We start from the raw sequence: 21,645 nt of genomic DNA on the forward strand, positions 1-21,645 counted from the left end.
TATGCTATATATATATATATATATATATATATGCTATATATATATATATACATATATATATATATATATATATATATATATATATATATGTATATATCGTAAACGATAAAATACCGGTCGGAAATACGCGTCCGGAAAGCTAAAGGGAAAATATTTCTCTTGCATTACCGTCGGTTTTTTAAGGCGAGATGCAAGATATAATAAAAGACAACTTCGATACAAATTGGAGACAGAACTGTTATGTACTTTCTTTTTTTTTTTTTTTACAGTATATTTTATTACATTCACGACGCGCATCTTTATTGACGCGAAATACTCGAGATGTCAAGGATTTTATCGGCTACCTTATGATATGCTTCACGGTCGATATTGCTACCGATAAATTTGTTCCTTCTTTACTGAAGTTTATATTAGCTAAGGATACGCTTCCCCGTTTGCATTAATCGATATTACACCGCCAAGTGGTGGTGTGGCAACCTTAATGGTGCACAAGTAATTATTTATTAAAGAAACGCTTCCGCGCAGGGGTGTTTAATTATGCAAGGGATGTAATATTAAAATATAGCAATCGATGTAGCCGCGAATGATATCTATTTCAGAGATAATAATGCCTCCTCCACGACATAACACTTTTGCCACGGGCGGACTGTATGTTCGCCTTCAGCATTGTGTCCCATAAGCATGAGCAATTAAAATAATTAGGAGGAATAATCTCGAAATAGCGTGCCTGCCGTATATTCGAGCGGGCGAAAACGTGCGAGACGAGCAAACTTGGATGACCATAATTAAAACGCACGACAGTATATAGTAGTAATGCACGCAGCTCGCGTCTAATTTCTCCGCACACTTACGTTAGCACGCACTTTTAACAAACGAGTCGATAGCGACTTGCAATCACGTCGAGTACCCAGTACTAATCTCCTTTTCTTCCGTTCGCGTGAATTTTCTTGTAATCTCCAGAGTGCGCGCGATTTTTTAATTAAAAAGTTACGCTTGAATAATGTTCGGTGTAATAAAATTGCGAATACTTCGCGATTTTTATCAACCAAATTGATCATTTTAATTTAGAAAAAAACGAACGAAATTGACTCGGAATTAAATACGTTTATCTTGAAATCGTGAAAAGTTTGCATTAAGTAAGTTATTAATTATCAGATTAACACACACACACACACACACACACACATACATACTGTTAAAACATCGAGATAAAATACCGAATTTTAAATCTTGCGCGATAAATACATGTTCCATCGTTATCTCAATATTCCAGATATTACATTTATCTCGATATCCCGGCCGCGCAAGTCGAAAGAAAAAGAAACGACGTAAAAGTTTGATATAAGGTACACGAACGATCGACTGGCGTCTCTAGAAGCACATGTGTTCGTCGATGTGGAGAAATAATTCATCAGCCGCGCAGTGCGAAACAGCGTGATAAATTAAATTCGGCAGTCGAGTGCATTTAATCGACGCGTGTCCGTCGATTGACCATCGTCGCGCGATGCTAGGGGAGAGACGGAAGCTTCGTAAACACACTCACACACAAATACATAACGAAAGAGGGAGAGAGAGGGTCGGTATATATACGACACTTTAAATATACGCCGACAGTCGTCCACGCTGCTAATCGTAACGAGCGTGCATTGTGCAAATTGGAGGATCCTTAATGGGTGGCGCAATTAGCGATACCGACGGCATGTGACGCACGCACAGGCCCGGGTTTAGTCGGCGCAGTCTACCCTGTCTACCTGCACACACACACACACACACACCCAGAGATATATACGTACGCGTCACCCCGTATATAGGGTGCATCGGCGTGTGCAGGCGGGTGAAAAAACTAATGATCGATGTATCGAAAATGTTTGCCCGTAACGGGCGCGGATGATCGCAACCGATACGCTTATGCGCCGACAGAAACCACCCTCGTTCTCCCTTTCACCCTCCCCGATCTGTGTCATCATCGATCGTTTGCCTCCCGGTCTCTCGCGCGCGCGGATGCGCCGATAATTACGCGGATGTGATTCAAATAACCGAGATGATTGGCGAAAGGAAGGATATGTGCAGCGCGCCGTTACTTCTGCGATCGCCGATAGTTTCGAAATACATACATGTATGTGTATATGTATGTACGATCGGGAAACGAGTTTGTGTACATGTATGTATATACAGACGATCAGATCATTTGCGGATCCTCCACGTCCAACGCGTTAAGAGGATTATTTCTATCGATCCTAATGAATAATGACAAATTCTCGAGCGCGGAATTATCCCGCCGCGAATTTATGCCTATCGAAAGACGCGTATAATAGTATAATTAGTAATTAATGCTGCGTTATATTACGATCGTGTTAACGTAACCGTTTACTAAATCGCTATTGTTCTTGTGTGCACGCGCACACACACTTGGCGGAGTGTATACGAAATATTATTATAATGATGAGAGTTTGAAATTATAATCAGATTAGGAAAATGGTATACTTTCGTTTTTAATCTAAATAATGGTTAGAGAAATTTTGTACAGATTAGTACCGTAAAAGTGTGACTGGAACATGTAATATTATTTTGTTAGCAAGTATTCTTTCGACAACAACATATCTGGTCTATATAAATCAAATAATCCTCAGTACACATAGTTATTAATGCTGGATATTAAGCTTCTTTATCAAGCACTCACTGGTATTACGCGCCTATTCGCTCAGATTAAACTTATAGCTGCAATCAAAATTTTTTTCACAACCTTTCGAAAATAAAACTTTCGCAGTATGAACAACTGTAATATAGAGAGCAATAGAAATCTGTCATATTGATTTATTATTTTATATTAAACTTTTTTCATTTTTAATATTACATTTAGATAAATGATAACAAAATTAATTTTATAATTGTTATGATATATTATTTACATATATATATTTCATAGTTTGTTGTTTAAATCATTAGTATTTATTCATTGTGGTACTGCAGCAAACAAAGTCATTATATATACGCGCGCGCGTATATGTCTTTCTTATTTATATTTATATTATATAAAGTATAAAATTTTAAAAATTTTAATTTTGTTTTATAATCTCATGATATTTGATCTTGTTCTAAATTGAATTTATATATAATAAATTTAATTTGTCAATATCATATATATTATAAACAGCATGATAACGCCAGCTACATATCCTTCGGTATCGAATGGCTCAAATTCCATTAATACGCAAGCATTCAGGTGGTTCCAGTACATACGCATTATTAGAGAAGCATGTCGGTCTATAAGCGCAAAGCATATAGGCATATTGCGTTATTGTCAAGCACACGGAAACATGTTGTCGCATTATTAACGTTTAATCCAAGTCCCGCAAGAACAAGACTTCAAGATTCTTCACTCGTATTTTTAGGATATCGTATAAACTAATTTAAATAAGAACGATGATGAAAGGATATTAATTACAGAGTAAATATAAATAATTATCTATATAATGTAAATTGTAAAATTAGGTAAAATTATAAATAGTACAAATACAAGCTTTCGAATAGCTGCTTTTGATGAAATATTCCAATATTGGGCACAAACATAATCTCGACTTAAACTAATGACATGTTGGAAAACTGATAACTGGAAATTGCGGTAATTAACAACCGAGATGACTTAACCGGATATTACTCCAAGGAAACGGCAAGAAGTTCTCCTAAGAGTTAATCTCTTTAAGATTGATTGGATGGAAAGAATTCCTTTCTCGCGGGGTAAGAATAAAACGATCATGAGCATTAAGAGCTCATTCAACTTTTAAATTCAACTTATATTGAATTCTACTTATTAAGCTCTGATTGTGAAAGGGAATGTTATAAGCGCATTTTTATTTCTCCACGATCGATTCGGAATATGCATATATGAATATTATGAAAAATTTTATATTAATAATAGCATATGCAATAAATACATGTTATATGCACAATAAATATATACGTAGTGTACATTTTGTACATACAGACAAAAAATACATATTTTCATAAATAAATATATAATCATAACTATATATAATATTTTTTGCTTGCACAGGGACATATATAAATTACAATATTTTATATTTGATTCGAAAATATAATTAATACTTTATATTAAAGTTTATCTCGTTTTCATCTAATTTCCGTTATTTATGTGACTTTTTTTATATTTAATTGCATTAGTGCAGAGAGTGATAATTGCCACGAAATGTACAGGTGGATTATAATAAAAACAAAAAATTCGCTTTCCCACTTTATCTCGTGATAATTAACGCGCACTGCAGCGGTGGCACTTCTTGTCGAAAAGAAAACGCAATTTTAAATAGCTTTTATAGCTGGTAAGATGCACGAGTTAAAATCTGATTACACTTCTTCTGCTTGGCGAAACTTAAAGTGGTGTCCAGCTAAATTACTGCTTAGACGGTGCTTAAAATATAGCTTGTAATCTGATCGACCGTCTCTTTGCGCTGAGACTAGCATTTTAGTAGTAAAGTGGTTTTAATTAGACTTTATGAGAAAAAAGCATAATGCACTTTTTGCATTTTGTGATTTCAAAATACACAACGAAATTGTACCCGTTTTTATCGATATCTTGTTTAGCAAATGAATATTGTGTGGATAGCAACATGTGTTAATTTAATATATGTATAATATATATATATATATATATATATATATAATTTTTACTTACAATTAGATATTATATATATATTTTATATTATACATAAATTATTAAACCATTATTTTCTATTTATCTTATTATTAAAATTTGTTTACTCTAATCTTTTAATTAAAAAAATAATATTACAATTATCATTTTGTAAAGATATTAGCTTAACAAAACAAACGTGAAATATAAATAATTCAACATTTAATTTATTTGGAAAATAGTGTGTACAAAAAATATATTTTTACTTTAATTGCTTTTCTTTTTTAAATAACGCTTTTTTGAATAACGTTCTCTCTCGCGTATTGCTTATATATAATCTAATACATATTTATTATGCTGGAAAGCTCCATTTTTACATTAAAATATTGCGCCAACTAACGTTCCAATTCTGTCGTAATATTTGAATATATTCAAGGGTACATTGTCGCAATAAAAAAAATGTCATGACCACATGAAACACACGAAGCGCACAATGTTGTTAAAATCTGCATATACGAAGCAGTAGGTTGATGGAAATGTCACGTAATCTTTAAGTGGATCTTATATTGATAAATGTTCGTGCGTGTGTATGTGTATGTGTATGGATGTGCAAATGTATGACGATGCATATATGGGTGCTTCTATGATTTTATGGCCTAGTTTTAACTTCAAAAATGATTAATAATTTATTGAACTTTATCTTTTTGTTGTGCGTTTGCTAATACATCATCTATGTAAAATACAATTTGTATATAATTAATTATTTTTAGATTACAGAGACGATACATATACATATATAAAATGCTAAATTATAAGATATTTGATTAAATACGGTATATACAAGAAATAAAAGAAAATATTATAATTTAATATACAGTGACTCTTTTCCACCATTTAAAAAGAAGATATGAGCACGGATAAGTGAAAACTGTGATTTACGCAATTTTTTCAGTACAAAGCGGTGGAGCGTTTTTTTATGGATTGTATCGTTATAAAAATAAAATGAAACAAAGTGCGATAAAGTCCGACACTGTTTATTCACGGGACCGGAAATAATACGCGAAAATGCAGTAATGGTATGCAAATTGTAACGATTTTAAATACACCAAGCAATTGTAAGCTTTAAGATTTTTTCACAAAATATATATGTATAGGAAAGCTTAATTATTAGATTAAAATCTGATGATTTAAATAATTCAAATAATTTAAATAATTTAAAATTTAATAATTGTTTGATTTTAATCTATATTTAGAGTCACATAGAGTTTGTATAGAGTTATATATTGTACAGTTTTATATAAAGTTATATATAGATAGTTATATATATATAGGATTATAGATTTTATTTATATAGAATTTTCTTTTATTTCTTATGTGCATAACGTTTAATTTTAATCAAATATCTCATAATCTAAGATTTTATATATCGCTTCTGTTTTAAATAAGAATTGAAAAATAGTCAGTTATACAAACATTACGTAAATGATGTGTTGAAAATACAGACAAAACTCAAACGTTATTAGTGTTCTAATAATAATTATACAATAAAGCTTTATTGTTTTTATACATTTTTTACACGCACAATTTGACGTTTTTACTCTAAAACTCTATTATCAGAAGAAATTATTATATATTAACTATTTCAATATCAAAAATCTTATATATATATTATAATATATATCTTCCTTCGAGCATAAATATTAAAAGTGCTCTTCTACATTTCAGCATCAATGAAAATGTTATTGATTAAACCAATGATAAAATTTTATCAAAGATTAATGAATATTTCAGTGAGAATATTCGCACTGTGCTTTCTCCATCTTCTCTTTCAGCTATTATGATAGTAAAATTTCTTTGAAAAATTATTATTGATTCTCCTTAGTGAGATTTCATTGCTTTTACAGTTATATTTATAATCACTGCTTATTATAGTGATAATATCATTCACTTTTATTTCACAAAATATATTAAAATATATTTTTATTAACTTCAGTAAACTGTACCAGTTCACAAAATTGCGACGAAGCAGATTCGTTTAATGACTAATGGAATAGCTATAGACTTGTTATTAGTACCGCGCTGTAAATGAAAAGGATGCTTAAAGATAATGCGATTACGAATAAAAAGAAAAAAGAAACACACACGCGAAATAATACACTATATAGGACACGGTATGCGCAAAGCGAAATGAAAAAGCGATCTGGTATGCGCGCGAACGTTTGCATTTCTCCCTCGCTTGAACAAAGAATTGATAATACGGCGTAATCTCTTTAGCGCATTATATGCAAAAAGGAAGGTAAAAATGCAAAAATCGCGAAAAACGCTAACATCCATTTCGTTTCGAGTATGTATCGTTTCCGCAGGATTTTATCCGCACGCGGGGATTATTTTTAGCCGACTGTAAGCCTCAAGTAATACCCAGAAATTGCATTATTTAAATGCCAGAATCGCATGATTTAAACCTTAAACGCACACCATGTGTCCGTAACCACCAAATAATTTCCTATAAGAAAACGTAGAAATCTTTTCTCTCTCCGCGACGTGTAACGAAGTGAGAGAGGCAAAAATCTAATCTCGCTAATATCACGAGCAAAATGTCTTCAATCTTTTTCGCGTGTGTGTTAGCGCTGAAATCTCGGTGCATTCGGGTACAACAGATTGCGGTAATAAAAACGTTCGTGTGGAAAACGCACAGAAATGTCATAACAGTTTTTCCTTCTTTCTCGGTAAACCTTACTTACCGTGGTAATATGAAGAAAGTGCGATACACATTTTATCCTCTTTTTGTGAATCGCATTTATCAGTTTTTAAGAAATATTCTATATCTGTATACACACGCGAGAGAGCTCAGAGGCATTTAATACATCTGCGTGTATATTCTACACATATACGTTTTATATATATATATATATATATTCAAAGTTTAAATTATTCGCATATTTTCCATTTATGTGCGCACTCAACAGTCACGCTACCCGCGATGCAACAATCGTTACTTTACTCAACCGCATCGTTAATGCAACACGAAAGTTACGAGTGAAAGCGTTGTACGCGCGCACAAAAAAAACGTAATTGATTGATAACAAAAAAAAAGAACTTTTTAACATTATTATGTCAATTTATCCCCGAAAATGATCGATAGCTATTCTATATGTAACACGGACAACAGTTTATATTTTGCGAGAGATTTAATATAGCAATGCAAAAATATCGGAGTATTCTTGCACAGCTTAATGTCACTAATAATTTTGGATTAGAACAGTTAGATGTTTATGGAGTTACTTTAGATAGTTTGTGCCACCACCTATAATTCATAGAGCGGCGTGTATGCTTATATGTTGGGGAATCCTCGGCATTATCATTTTCGCGAGTTAACTTGGAAATGATTTATATCATATAGTCTTCTCTACTCTCATTCCTATTAAAAAATATTAAAAAAAAAAAAACATTTCTTATTATACAAATTTATACAAGTGTTTGTTAGTTGATGTATTTTTAATTTTTGCGAAAGATTAATTAGAAGTAAATTACGATAAAGATATATGAATCCTGAGCATTATCAATATAATTACATTCGAAAAAGTAATAAAATACTAAAATTTTATATAATAATAGTTTGATTAGAATATTAACTGAACACTCGCTATACGATATCACTTGATTCGAAAGCATTCCCTTTGCGGGTTACCGTAAGCGTTGTACAACCACTGTCAACATGTGGCATCTCGCAGAGGATCAGTTTCAGCGGGATTCGAGTGACGAAGTGTACAGGGACGGGCATAGAAAGTTTCCAAGAGATAGCGAACAAAATTAAAAGAGTTTACCCGTCGAACCCGCATGCGACGAAGCCACGCTTCTCTGCTGGATATAATCTGACAGATAATAACGTTAAAAAGATTTCAACGAGTTATCTCAAGCTATTATTTTCTCAACTTTATCCTTAACGTTAATACAATACTTTTAAAGGATTTCCAATAATTGATTTTTTAAGTTTTATAAAATTAACACAATTTTTTAAACTGTTTTATGTATTAAAAAATTCTTAATTCTTTATGTTTTTAATAAAATCGTTTCGCATGTCATATTTTCTATTATATACATCATTTTCTATCGATTGTGGCCAGAAACAAATCTAATTCTTTACGGTATGTTTTTAATGAAATGGTTTTGCATATCATATTTTCTATTACATCATTTTCTATCGATTGTGGCCAAAACAAACTCAGTCATCAGAAATGAAAACGTATGTAATTGTATTGCAACACAATATGAAGCCTGCCTTACAATGCAATCTAAAGTGTCAGGATTTGGTGAATTGTTTTAGAGCCAGCACCAATACACAATCCGTAATTAGTGGGAAACGAACATCAGCTTTAACGGGACTATTGTTCGTTCGCTAAAGTGACGTTGAGATGTAACAATAGCGTGCATCGTGTACGCGTCGTGCGCAAAGTGCAAACGTACAATGACTAAAAGAGGCACAATCAACCCAGCAACACAAGCACAATACGTAAGTTACAATGCTAAGATTGATTCGTCAATATTCGACATGTCATACGCAATGGAATTCATCTGCTCTCATATTTAGTTCATAATATCAATAGAAATTTGATCTCTATTATTTAATACAGAGTTTTAAATTGCACCGAAAAAAATTGTATTCTCAAAGTAAGATTGCATACTCTAAAATTTTTCTTAACAGATTTTCTTAAAAGTTTTTAGAACATACTAAAATTAACAACATATTTTATACTTTATGTATAATATATATTTGTTAATAACAAATGGTCACATGTTTTTTACATGGATCGTTTATTTAGCATATGGTCATATTGTTGCAACAATGCATGTGATTATAGTGTCGCAATTTACAATGCAGATATCTAATGTTTGTCACTGAATAATTTTAACTCATTCGAAAAATGAATAATGTTAATAAATAGCTCAAATTATGTCACGCTTTCTTTATAGTCTCTCTCTGCTTGTGAAGTAATATATTTTTATTAATGAAAAAATAAATCCCATTTTTTTATAAATTAACAATTTTTATAAAGTCTACATTTTTATTAATTAGGAACATTTAATACTAATCTTTAGAAAATTTTTCTTTTCTCTAAGGTGAGAGAAATTTTTTGATACCTATTTCACTAGAACAGAATAATCTAAGAATAAGTGAGAAGTTCTTCAAATGAGAATACAATTTTTTTAGCATAAGTATGTGAGTCGTGTTTTACTCAATTTTTTATCTTTTATTTAAATAATTGAACTGAATCTTTCACATGCAAGAGATTTTTTGCAAAAAATAACCGAATTCTTATTATATTAAAATCCAGAATATTATTATCCGCACGCGGATCGATTTCTCATAGAATTTCAAGATTCGCTCTTGACGTGGCACTTGTGAAAATGATTCAGTGCATTGTTCAATAATAACGGAAATAATAACGGAAATGTGTAATTAATTAATTAAATCATTAGTGACAGTTTACAATATCTGCTAATGCATTTATCCGGTACTGACTAACGGATACTAGACTCTGTTATTTTCTATTGATGTTGAAGAGATCACTCTTTTGTCAGACTTTTTCAACATTTTTATATTTTTATATTAATGAGTTTTATATAATTGTTACACATACATTTTCAAATAAAAGATTAGCACAGATATATCTAAAAAAGCTAAAAATCCCTCTTTAAAAATCTCTAGATTATAAAAAAAGTATACATCATATAAATAAATACAAAAAATTATCATATATTAATAAAAACAATATTCCAAAACATAGTTTATTCTGATTTTATTTATAATCGTACTTGAAATAATCACACTCGAAATTGAAAATGCTGTTCGAGTTATCATACGTATATCTCTATAAAATAACATTTAAAAAACCTCTCGACCTTAATCGACTCATTTATGATGGCGTGGCTCTTTTGAAATATGCAAAGAATCGATAAAAGAGAAAAAGAGATCGTGCGTCCAGGAAGTTTATGTTATTTACAGCGAAAGCAATAGATAAGATTTAATTATCAGAAACGAGAACGACGAGAGCTGGTCCATAAATCCTATATATCTCTGACAAAAGTTCGCGACTCTAAATATAATTATAAATAATAAACTCTTTTTTTGTAAAACCTATTGTTTTACAGTTCTCGGTTCTAAAAAAAAAATATAAAATAATAGAAAAGAAATAAAATAAAAATAATAACAGACACAAATTGATGTCACATCGTAAACTGTTTAACGCTAGATTGCAAAATTGTCGATACCATAGAGTTTAACTCCAATACAATAATAGTTGTAGATATTTTACGAGATTTTTCGATATAATAACTGCAACAAAAGTGGAATCAAACGTTAAGATTGTATGATCGTTTTCCACAAATCCATTAAACATATACGTTAGTAAATGTGAGTCGCGTTGTAAACTGTATAGAAAAAAAATGTTTTTTTTTTTTTATAACATGCGTTTCCAAATACTTTGTCAAACGATCAAAGTTCGTAGATAATAACAAAAAGTTGAAATATACCGTTAAACGTGATATTTCGATACTTCGATGTACAATATATTTATTAACAACATATTTTCATCGAAATACCGAAATGTTCGTTATATCTTGCAACAGAGTAAAATAATGACAATGTTCCGTGTTTTTAATAATTAAAATGTCAGACGAAATTAAAATTCAACCTTTTGATATAAGTTCATTGAACCATATACGTGTAATAAAACGGTATATGAACGGTGCTCTCTCTAATAAAAATAGCTAGATGAAATGGTTAACTGAAAATGGTTAATTGAAAATCAGCTTATCGCTTCGTAATTTTATTTTTCACATAATAAATCTGCTTTTTTTTTAAGTAAAAATATATAGAAGTGATCAAACTAATTCTGGCATATGCAATTTTCTTTTTTTAGATAATCTTTTATAAAAAAAATTTCATTAAATTACAATATGTTGTAATTTCATTAACATTGTTAAATTTACATTATAAAATAAAAATTTCTATATTTATTACATTCTATATAACCTTTATTAACATTTTGTTGAATAAATACAGTGTTCGATTTTGAACAAAAAAATCATACGATTGTATAAATAATACATAAGTATATAATGCACAAAATTGAAGAAAAAGAGAGTCCTGTTCCGGAATAGTCTCTTCGATATCCTATTAGGAGTTTAGATCGCACGATAATACGGGACATCGACGGAAGCTTTAATCCTTCGAAAGTACACGTCGCATCCCTATCGGCATCATGTCCATCGCGTTGTTACGCGCGCGCGACGCGGCAGAATTAATTAATTAATCGACCCACCGCGCCGGGCCGTGTCTCCCGCGTGGGAAGGCGTTCTACCCACAATTTCCCGACTTCGCCACTTTCCAGCGCGCACCGCGGGCACGTATAAATCATAGAGAGCGCGCACCCTGCGTCGTGACTCGCATATAAATCAAACCCCAGGGCGAACGTCGGAAACGCGCACTCTTCGCCGTCGCGGCCGGGTGCGTATCTCCGCGACGCCGTTCACGTAGAGCCGCATGGTAGAAATTTGCATTTTCCGCGAGAAACATATGGCATTGATAGCGGATTGTATTTTTACTCGCCCCGTCGCGGAAGAGTGTGTGTTTACACGGTCCGCGCGCGATAACTTATTTCGTTCGTATCGGGGTGGATGTTACGTGACGAGAAGGCGAACACGGCTCTTCGGACTTCGTATACAGAGCCTGATGTATAGCCTGGTGCGCATCATCGACCAGTTCATCCGTAATTCGAACCAACGCTGTGCCGTATTTTTAAAGGGATCAATTTACTTAGTGCGCTCAAAGAGTTCTTTCAAATAATTCAATGATAAATTATATCAAATATTTGAAATTCTTTAAACAGTTGATTAATCCTAATATTACATCTTATTCCACTAGAGCTGAAGTTCAATTTTTCATTATTTGTGTATATTACAGGGAAAAGGAGAAAATACAGAAATGCTGATAAAATAAGTTCGTTTTTATTTAATAAACTGAATTATTATATTTAAAATTATTGACATGAAAAATTTTTTTTTTATTTCATGAATTTTGAAATGACTTAAACAAATAAAAATCTGATGGAACAAAGTACGGAATAAGGAGAATGAGATAGAACTGACCGTGACAGCTTTAGAATTTTTTCCCAGGTTATTTTAGCTCCACGTGGTTGGACATTGTCGTGTCAAAATGTTCGCAAAATCACATTTTTGCGATTGATGGTCGCTTTTTTTTGCAATTTCGCTTGTACTCGCTGTAGTTGTTGCACGTGTACATCTGTCGTGATTGTTTTGTTTCGATTTAAAAAAAAAACTCATGGTTTCTCAGAAGAATTAATCCAGCAATTATTTATCTATAGCAGAACTTATTTATGAATTAACCCAATAATACATACATTTCGAGATGCCTCTTATATATATACGTAAGAAAATGTAGAATTAAAGTTATTTTATTATAAAAGTATACACACACAATTATTGTTTTTGCGTACGAAACATAAGTCTTGAAGAATTAAATCAGATATTCACGAGTGTGTGGTTGATGGAACTCTATATATTTATTCAGGCGTTCACGCTTATTCTCCGCACGGGTTTCACATATTTATCTCGAACAGTTTATCGGCCGAAGAAATTGTATGCTGCACGTCAAATAAATAATAAAGCGAAATACACCCGTACCCCAGGGGATTAACCAATCTGCTCCCCGTTTGAAATTACAAACCTCGACTGAGTTACGGCATAAGGAAAAAAAGCCAATTTCAATATACGAATTTCCAATTCCCAAGGAAACTAAAATATCGTCGAATATGTACCTCTTTTAAGAGTCTGACATTCTTTAATAGAAAAAACGAAATACGAGCCATATGTAATCATACACGAGTCACCGCGATTGACTATAAATCATCTTCATTACACAGTAGATTATTTTAACATCATGTTTGTATGTTTATGTAGGGTATATGAAGGTAAGTATATGAATTTATTGTATATCAGAGTTGAGCTAGGTATTATAAATCCCCGAAGCAGTAAAATTAACATGAGTTTTTTTTTTAATTAAGAATTAAGCGTTTTAAAAGTTAAAGAAAATTAAACATTTAAAAGAAGAAATATTTTTATGACTTTCTATATTATCTTTGATCACATTATTCTGATAACACTCAACGAGTTGAAAAATTTGTAGTAAAAGTATATAAGTTGCTTTTACAAGCAAAATTATTTAAAACTTTGAAGATAAATGAGGAAGATGAGTGGTCTCTCTACCTGTAACGTCGTTATGGAAGAGAGCATTATTATCATAAATATTATTTAGAAAATTACTAGTTGAAAAGCTATTTTTATCATAATGGTCCTGCCAAGATTATAATGTAATAACAAAGGTTGAGAATTGAATTCAAACGCTTTGAATTTAGTCTATTAAATTCTATCATTAGGAAACTCGTTAACGCCTAAAATACACGTCTGTGTGTAAATTATTAGTGAAAATTATTACCAGTAATGTTCTCGATCGCCTTCATAGGTACACAAGAAATGTACATTAATAAGCTAATCACCTAGATATCTACGATCTTTGAAATACACGCGAATCTCTGCTGATTATTTATTCGTATTTATCGATAAAGAAATGATAAACGAATTAATTCACAAAAGGGAAAACATTTTGATTCTTTTAAAATATATAAATACGCAATTGATATATCGATTTTTAAAATTTAAAATTAAATTGCTTTGGTGCTGAATGAGACATGAGTATGAAATTATAATCTCGTCGTATTTTTATTTACACTTTCACGTGAAAGTGTAAATTTTATTCGCGAAAAAAAGATTTTCTCGATTCAAAAGCTTACTGAATCTGAAAAATAAAGCGTTTGAAAAACAACGAAATAGAGAAGCAACGTAGATTTTCACTTCAACGAGGCGTCAGGAGCACGCCAGCAAAGGGGAAAGTAATTAATCCCTGTCCTGCCATTTAACAGATACTCCGCATCGAAAAGGTCGCAACGAAAATGAAAATCCAGTCGCCCTGGTTCTGAACGGCAGCAAATTGAGTCGAAGTTTGATTATCTCTCTCTCTCTCTCTTTTTTTTTTCCGCTCGTCCACGCGCCCGTTCGTTTGTTTGCGAGAGACGAACGAGCACTTTCGACCGATTCGAAACACGGACCTCACTTGACGGTATACTCCACGCCGACAATATTGGCGGGAAAAAAATAAACCCAGCCACACAGTCCCGGTTGTCGCGGGAAGTCCCGTCCATTTCAGATTTAGGTTACGATAAATGCAAAACCCGAGCTGTGCGCGGCTCTCCAACCGGAGGGTCTGTCACTGTCGGTTGTTTCCTGGTTCAGTAGTTATCTCGACGGGCGAGTCATCCCGCATCAAGCGCTCTCCCGCTCCGGTGGAGGCTCTTTTAGAAAAACGCTCGCTCAAGGCCGAGTGCTTGGCCTACGGTGATACGGTACCGTGGGTGGTTGGCCTTTAAACTCACCATCCCGGAACAGGAGTCGCATAGAAAAATCCGTGAACCGTGCGACAGCTCCGGCTTTTAACATGCGCACGTCGTATAAGTATAAACGTGTGTGCCTGTCGCGTGAATTCCGCCCGATTCCTCCCGCGATAACACGTTTTCATCTTCATGTTTCATCAACGCCGAGGCTGCGCCCCGGTGAAACGCCGCGGAGATTACCGTTTTTCTACTGCAAATTTTCGAGCGACATTATCGTGTCTGATCTCGACGACGCGCGAGAGATCTGGTAGCCGCTTAAGAGAGAGATACGCGTACGGAATGTAATACAAAATTGCAATTTAATGAAACTCTAATTTAATTTGCAGCAATAATATTATAAATTAGTAATCCCAGTTTATTTATTACTAGGTTAAATTAATTAACCAATTAAATATTTTTTCGGAGTATTGTTGTGATGTAATGCGTTTTGGAAAATGATTACATCCCTACCGAAAACAAGTAGCAGAATATATTCGACAATTCGAAATTGTATGTAAATGATAAATCCAATTATAATAATTCCGAACAAATTTCTTCTTCATGATAGCGTTTAATAGATAATTAGTTTTTGATTAATATGAATTGAAGAAAGATTATAATATGCAGATAATTTATAATACCTGATTTGAATTTTAATATATTTTACAATATTATATACAATATTATATATGTAATAAAATTTACACACAAATTAATTATTTGAAACTATGAATATATGTACATGTATGATTTAAATTTATTTCAAAAGTAATCTTTTTTTTATTGTGAGTATCGCATTACGATCGCAACAACTGCGACAAAGTTTTCTCCAAGATAAGATAAAACTATCGTATAATCATTGACGTCACTCAAATTCTTGTGAAAAACATCTTTTTCTGGGCTGTTATTACCTCAACGGAGAAACTTTTCTATTGGATTATAAAGTTTTTTGAACAAAATGATGTCTACACCAACGCGCGAAGCAGTGGAATTATCAAATCATTCCTGTGTGTAAGCAAACAAATAAAAGAATAATGTTTTTAACTGCTTATAATTCAAAGACTTATAAAATTCAGAAAGAAAAAGATGATTCTTTATTTATCGTATCAATTATTTGACACAATTTTCATGAAAGAAATATATTCAAAAAATAATGCTGAGTAAGGCTCTCTTTGCTCACTGCTGCACGATGTATATGTATATACAGAAAGATATATATTTCCGCAACAGCAGCAGACTTCTAGAGCCTTGTCATTCTCGAGATGGACATTACGTCGCATCACAGACTTTTACTGCAACCACTCACACAGGAAGAATCCTTTTTCCGCGACAAAGCCGAATTTCCCAGGTATAAAGCTAAAAGTTTGGAGAAACAGGGCGACACTCGGAGTAACATACCGAAAACACGTCGGGAAAGCGAGAGAACTGCTGCGTTTGCGAGAAGGTACCTACGCGTTTGGCGTTTCCGCATTAACGTGTCTTAACATAACGCTCCGAGCCATTTCGTGGCTCGAAATTCTCGGCCGACATCCCGCGTTATTATCTCCGACGTCTTATTAACTCCTCCGCGACAACTTTAGATCCGCATTACGTGCTCGCGAGGAAAGTGATCGTCACAAGGAGGTTTCGCGGTTAACGTCGTCGGTCAGCGAAGAGGAGAAATATATGTTTTCGACAGGCGGGTCTCGCAGGAGAGGCTTGAAATTTATTGTCGAGACACGAGACCGAGAGGAAGGCGAGAAAGATTCACACACCAGATCCTAGTGGACTCTCGTAGTCAAGTCTCGCAAGAGTATCCCTTTTCGAGCTCTCCCTGACGCATTGTAAAATAGCGACGGAGTGTACGTAATCCATCGAGATTGCAGCTTCGACTTTGGATTTACGAGAGAGGACCGGATCTCACATTCAGACGCCGGCGTTACTGCTTTTACAAGCAGATTGGATCGTCCTGGCCGGGGTTTCACGTCCGGTCGGAATCGCGAAATTCGCGTCGAACGCAATTTGGGCACACAGTCGTCTTTCCGTAAAGCCGAATTTACTTATCCGACGTGCTCATCTGGTATATATACTATAACGATAAACACGAAAGAGTTGTATATCCCGCTTAATAAAACTTATCGCCGGATTATTGCGATCGATATATATTATATATATGTGTGTGTGTGTGTGTGTGTGTGTTTTTTCTCTTTCTGACTTAACTCGCGTCGGGCCAAAACTTTCCTCGATCAACGAAAGCGCGCTTTCATTTCCTGCGCAACATGAGAAAATACAGGTACAGGGATAATCTCGAAGATGACCGTGTTTGATTACGCAACGTAGTAATTACTGCATCCGGACGGATATGAAGTGAAATGACGTCGCTGCAACTCAAGAAGTCAGTATGTTTAACTTGTGCCTGAATATACATCGCGCTTGAAAGCGAAGCTGAGGAATATTGAATCTCTTAATATACATATACACGAAAGTATATGTGCATGTCAATTTTAATATAGTATCACTATTTTATTAATATAGCGTTTAATGTAACTATATATAATAAATAGTAATAATTACGTCCTCTATTAACCAATTAATATCTTATACCAGAGTATTATCGCGATATCGTGATGTAAAATATGGATTATTAAAAGGACTCGGAACTATATTAATGCAGTTTAGTGATTACAGCAATTTTACACGGATTATACTGCAATATTGTCGGCACGATTATTATGCGAATATACTAGAATAGATCCGCGTTTCTGAATAATGATGTATATCGATTGGTATATGCACAAACAAATATACATAGGCGATTTAGCATGTCGCAGTCGGATAACCGCCTTCGTACTTCGATTATTGATAAATATTGAGGTTTAATAGGCGTACGGAGGTGATAACGACATATGATAGGATATGGGGAATTTTTTTCGCCAATAATCGTTAAAGACTAACTATCTCTCACGATAGTGGTTATGATGCAGATTAATTTTTAATAAGAAAAGAAAACAAAATTAATTAATGAAAGGCTCGTACAAATTAACGAAATTAAAAGAAATAAATATTGTAGGCCAACTAAACGAGCAAAATTACATAAGATCTTGTAGGCGAATTATTATTCTACCGATATTCATTTATATACACGCGTGAGCGGCGAATTACGTTTCCTCTCCCCCCCTGGCGGCGCTGCGTAAGAAAGAAGGGAGAAGGTTAAGAAGGTCAGTCCCCCGCGGAAAGGGAGAGCGGTTGGACAGATATACGGCAGTGAGCCGTCGTGCGTGTCCTATCGAGTACAGTTTAACCTAATAAAGATCCTTTGTTAAGATCCACTAGAAGCCTTATTAGAATTACGCCCTGACATCATCTAAAACTATCCTGACACCACCTACAACTTCAGAAGTGGGATCGAAGAAGAAGTTAGCGAAGGATCCGTGAGGTTAATACACGCACGAGAGATACACGGGACTTTGAAAAGTACGACCAAGTGTTGTGGTCGATGCAGAGAAAACCGTGTCTTGTGTTACTCGAGTAAAAAGACAGAATATTCCGCGCTGTGTGCCACGAATATTTTGAAGGTTATTCGCGCTGTGTGCCGCGAATCTTTGCTCGTGCTAAAAGACAGAATATTCCGCGCTGTGTGCCACGAATATTTTGAAGGTTATTCGCGCTGTGTGCCGCGAATCTTTGCTCGTGCTAAAAAGACAGAATATTCCGCGCTGTGTGCCACGAATATTTTGAAGGCTATTCGCGCTGTGTGCCGCGAATCTTTGCTCGTGCTAAAAGACAGAATATTCCGCGCTGTGTGCCACGAATATTTTGACGGTAATTCGCGCTGTGTGCCGCGAATCTTTGCTGCGTGCTAATTGTTCCGCCGCGTACGAGAGAAAGCGAGTCCACGTATCGCGCGCGGTGAATCGACGTGTAACGCGATATCCTTGTGAGATAGAATATTCCGCGCTGTGTGTCGCGAATATTTTGACGGTAATTCGCGCTGTGTGCCGCGAATCTTTGCTGCGTGCAAAAAGACAGAATATTCCGCGCTGTGTGCCACGAATATTTTGACGGTTATTCGCGCTGTGTGCCGCGAATCTTTGCTGCGTGCAAAAAGACAGAATATTCCGCGCTGTGTGCCACGAATATTTTGACGGTTATTCGCGCTGTGTGCCGCGAATCTTTGCTGCGTGCAAAAAGACAGAATATTCCGCGCTGTGTGCCACGAATATTTTGACGGTTATTCGCGCTGTGTGCCGCGAATCTTTGCTGCGTGCTAAAAGACAGAATATTCCGCGCTGTGTGCCACGAATATTTTGACGGTTGTTCGCGCTGTGTGCCGCGAATCTTTGCTGCGTGCTAATTGTTCCGCCGCGTACGAGAGAAAGCGAGTCCACGTATCGCGCGCGGTGAATCGACGTGTAACGCGATATCCTTGTGAGATAGAATATTCCGCGCTGTGTGTCGCGAATATTTTGACGGTTATTCGCGCTGTGTGCCGCGAATCTTTGCTGCGTACTGAAAGACAGAATATTCCGCGCTGTGTGTCGCGAATATTTTGACGGTAATTCGCGCTGTGTACCGCGAATCTTTGCTGTGTGCTAATTGTGCCGACGTGTGTCGCAAACATTTTGACTGAGGTTAAACATTTATTAACACGTCGCTGTGTGCTAGGACGTATAGAAAAGGGAAGTGCAGTGTGTCACTAACAATGGCGAGACCGCCGAGTGCGTATACGCTTGCCGAGATTAAGGACATTCTCCGCGAGAAGAAGTTGCCGGCGACCGGTAACAAAGCTGACCTGATAGATCGATTGACTGCCAATGACCCGGAGATATGGACCACACTGGATGAACAGAGGTCACGGCAGAGCCGCGGTGTCGATCAGCCGATTGACGCGGGCCATAAATCGAGGGATGCCGTCGCGGGCAAGGACAATGAAAGCCAAGTAAGTAACGACGCATCCGTTGAAGGTCCTTTGACTGAGAATGACTTGATTCGACGAGAAAATGAACTACTTAGAAGAGAACGAGCTCTTCTTCAACGTGAATTAGATATCGTTAGACGAGAGAACATCGAAGATCATGGAGCACCGCACATGAATGATGGCGGAAGAAGACGTAATGGTCCACCGATGAGCGAAAGTGTAAGGGCTATTCGCGACTTGTTGAGCGAATTCGACGGCAGTGAGGGTACGTTCTGGAAATGGGAACAGCAGGTACAATTGCTGCGAGTGTCGTACGCCTTGGATGATGCGGCGACAAGAATTTTAATAAGCTCTAAATTAAAAGGACGTGCATCCGAGTGGTTTCACTCCAAACCACATCATCTTACCCTTAGTATAGAAAATCTATTGGCGGCCATGAAGGGAATGTTCGACCTTCGTCAATCAAGATTGTCCCTACGCAAGAAGCTCGAAGAGAGAGCATGGCGGACGGACGAATCATTTACGAGTTACTTCCATGATAAAATAATCCTCGCTAATAGGGTACCGATAGTAGATGACGAAGTTGTCGATTATGTCATCGAGGGTATACCTGATCGCAATCTCAGAGATCAAGCACGTATTATGCAGTTCGAGTCTCAGTCGGATTTATTGGAGGCATTTAAAGGATTGACGCTACACCCGAAGAAGTTCCCTGATCGCAAATGGAAGAAACCTATTGATCAAGGAAAAATCCAAAAGGATGGGAAATTGTCGATGAAGGAGAGTTCAGCGTTTAAAGGAAATCCAGCATCGTCGAGTGCAGATTTGGCACCACGCCGAAAGATAATTAAATGTTATAACTGCCAGGGAGTTGGACATCTGGCATCCGCATGTTCACACCCGAAGAAAGTTAAGGGAGGCTGTCATCGATGTGGTTCAGCCAGCCACTTGAAAAAAGACTGTCCCGAGAAAGAGTCGAAACCCGAGTCGACGAACGTTGTGAACTTGATCGAACCGATACCCGTTAGCGATCCGTATTGTGTACAGTTAAAGTTTTCGGTGTCCTTTGAAGGGGATGTGGATCGTGAATATACAGTAGACGCGATAGTTGATCCCGGCTCCCCAGTGAGCCTCATAAAAACTGAGTATGTTCCGACGAGTTTGCGCGAACCGCTACCTCCTAACGGCGATTGTTTCTGTGGAGTAAATAAATCCCCTGTTCGCGTAATAGGCACCTTTTCGAAATTAGTCGAAATCGAAAAAATTAATATTCAGCTACGTTTTCTGGTAGTACCGAACGAAACAATGTCGTGTGCGGCATTACTTGGTCGCGATTTTTGTCGAGATCCGTTAATAAAAATCGAACTAGGTAAAACGGTAAAGATTACTAGGAGAAACGAGTCGACAAGCGAGAACAATTTTGATACCGAGATTATGCAAATAGAATATCTCGAAAATCCTGTAAAAGTTGGAGAAGAATTGAATATTAATCCCGGTGTCGAATCGCATTTAGTCGAAAGCGTTCGAAGATTGTATAACAAAGAATACGTTGATAAATGGGATTCGGATGCGAGCGAGCCGGAAACCGAGATGAA

The 21,645-nt window shown here is 35.4% G+C and overlaps 1 protein-coding gene across 1 annotated transcript in view; it reads left to right on the forward strand.

Moving 5' to 3' along the window:
• Positions 1-21,645, forward strand: part of LOC114936715 (uncharacterized) — a 98,030-nt gene that overhangs the window by 57,416 nt on the left and 18,969 nt on the right. Inside the window, 1 exon segment of the mRNA XM_029310001.2 lies at positions 8,973-9,158. The gene's annotated coding sequence lies outside the window, so the exon portion shown is untranslated.

The sequence above is a fragment of the Nylanderia fulva genome, unplaced genomic scaffold, assembly GCF_048542155.1.
Source record: "Nylanderia fulva isolate GAGA-0341 unplaced genomic scaffold, ASM4854215v1 Scaffold8, whole genome shotgun sequence".
Classification (NCBI taxonomy): Eukaryota; Metazoa; Arthropoda; class Insecta; order Hymenoptera; family Formicidae; genus Nylanderia; species Nylanderia fulva.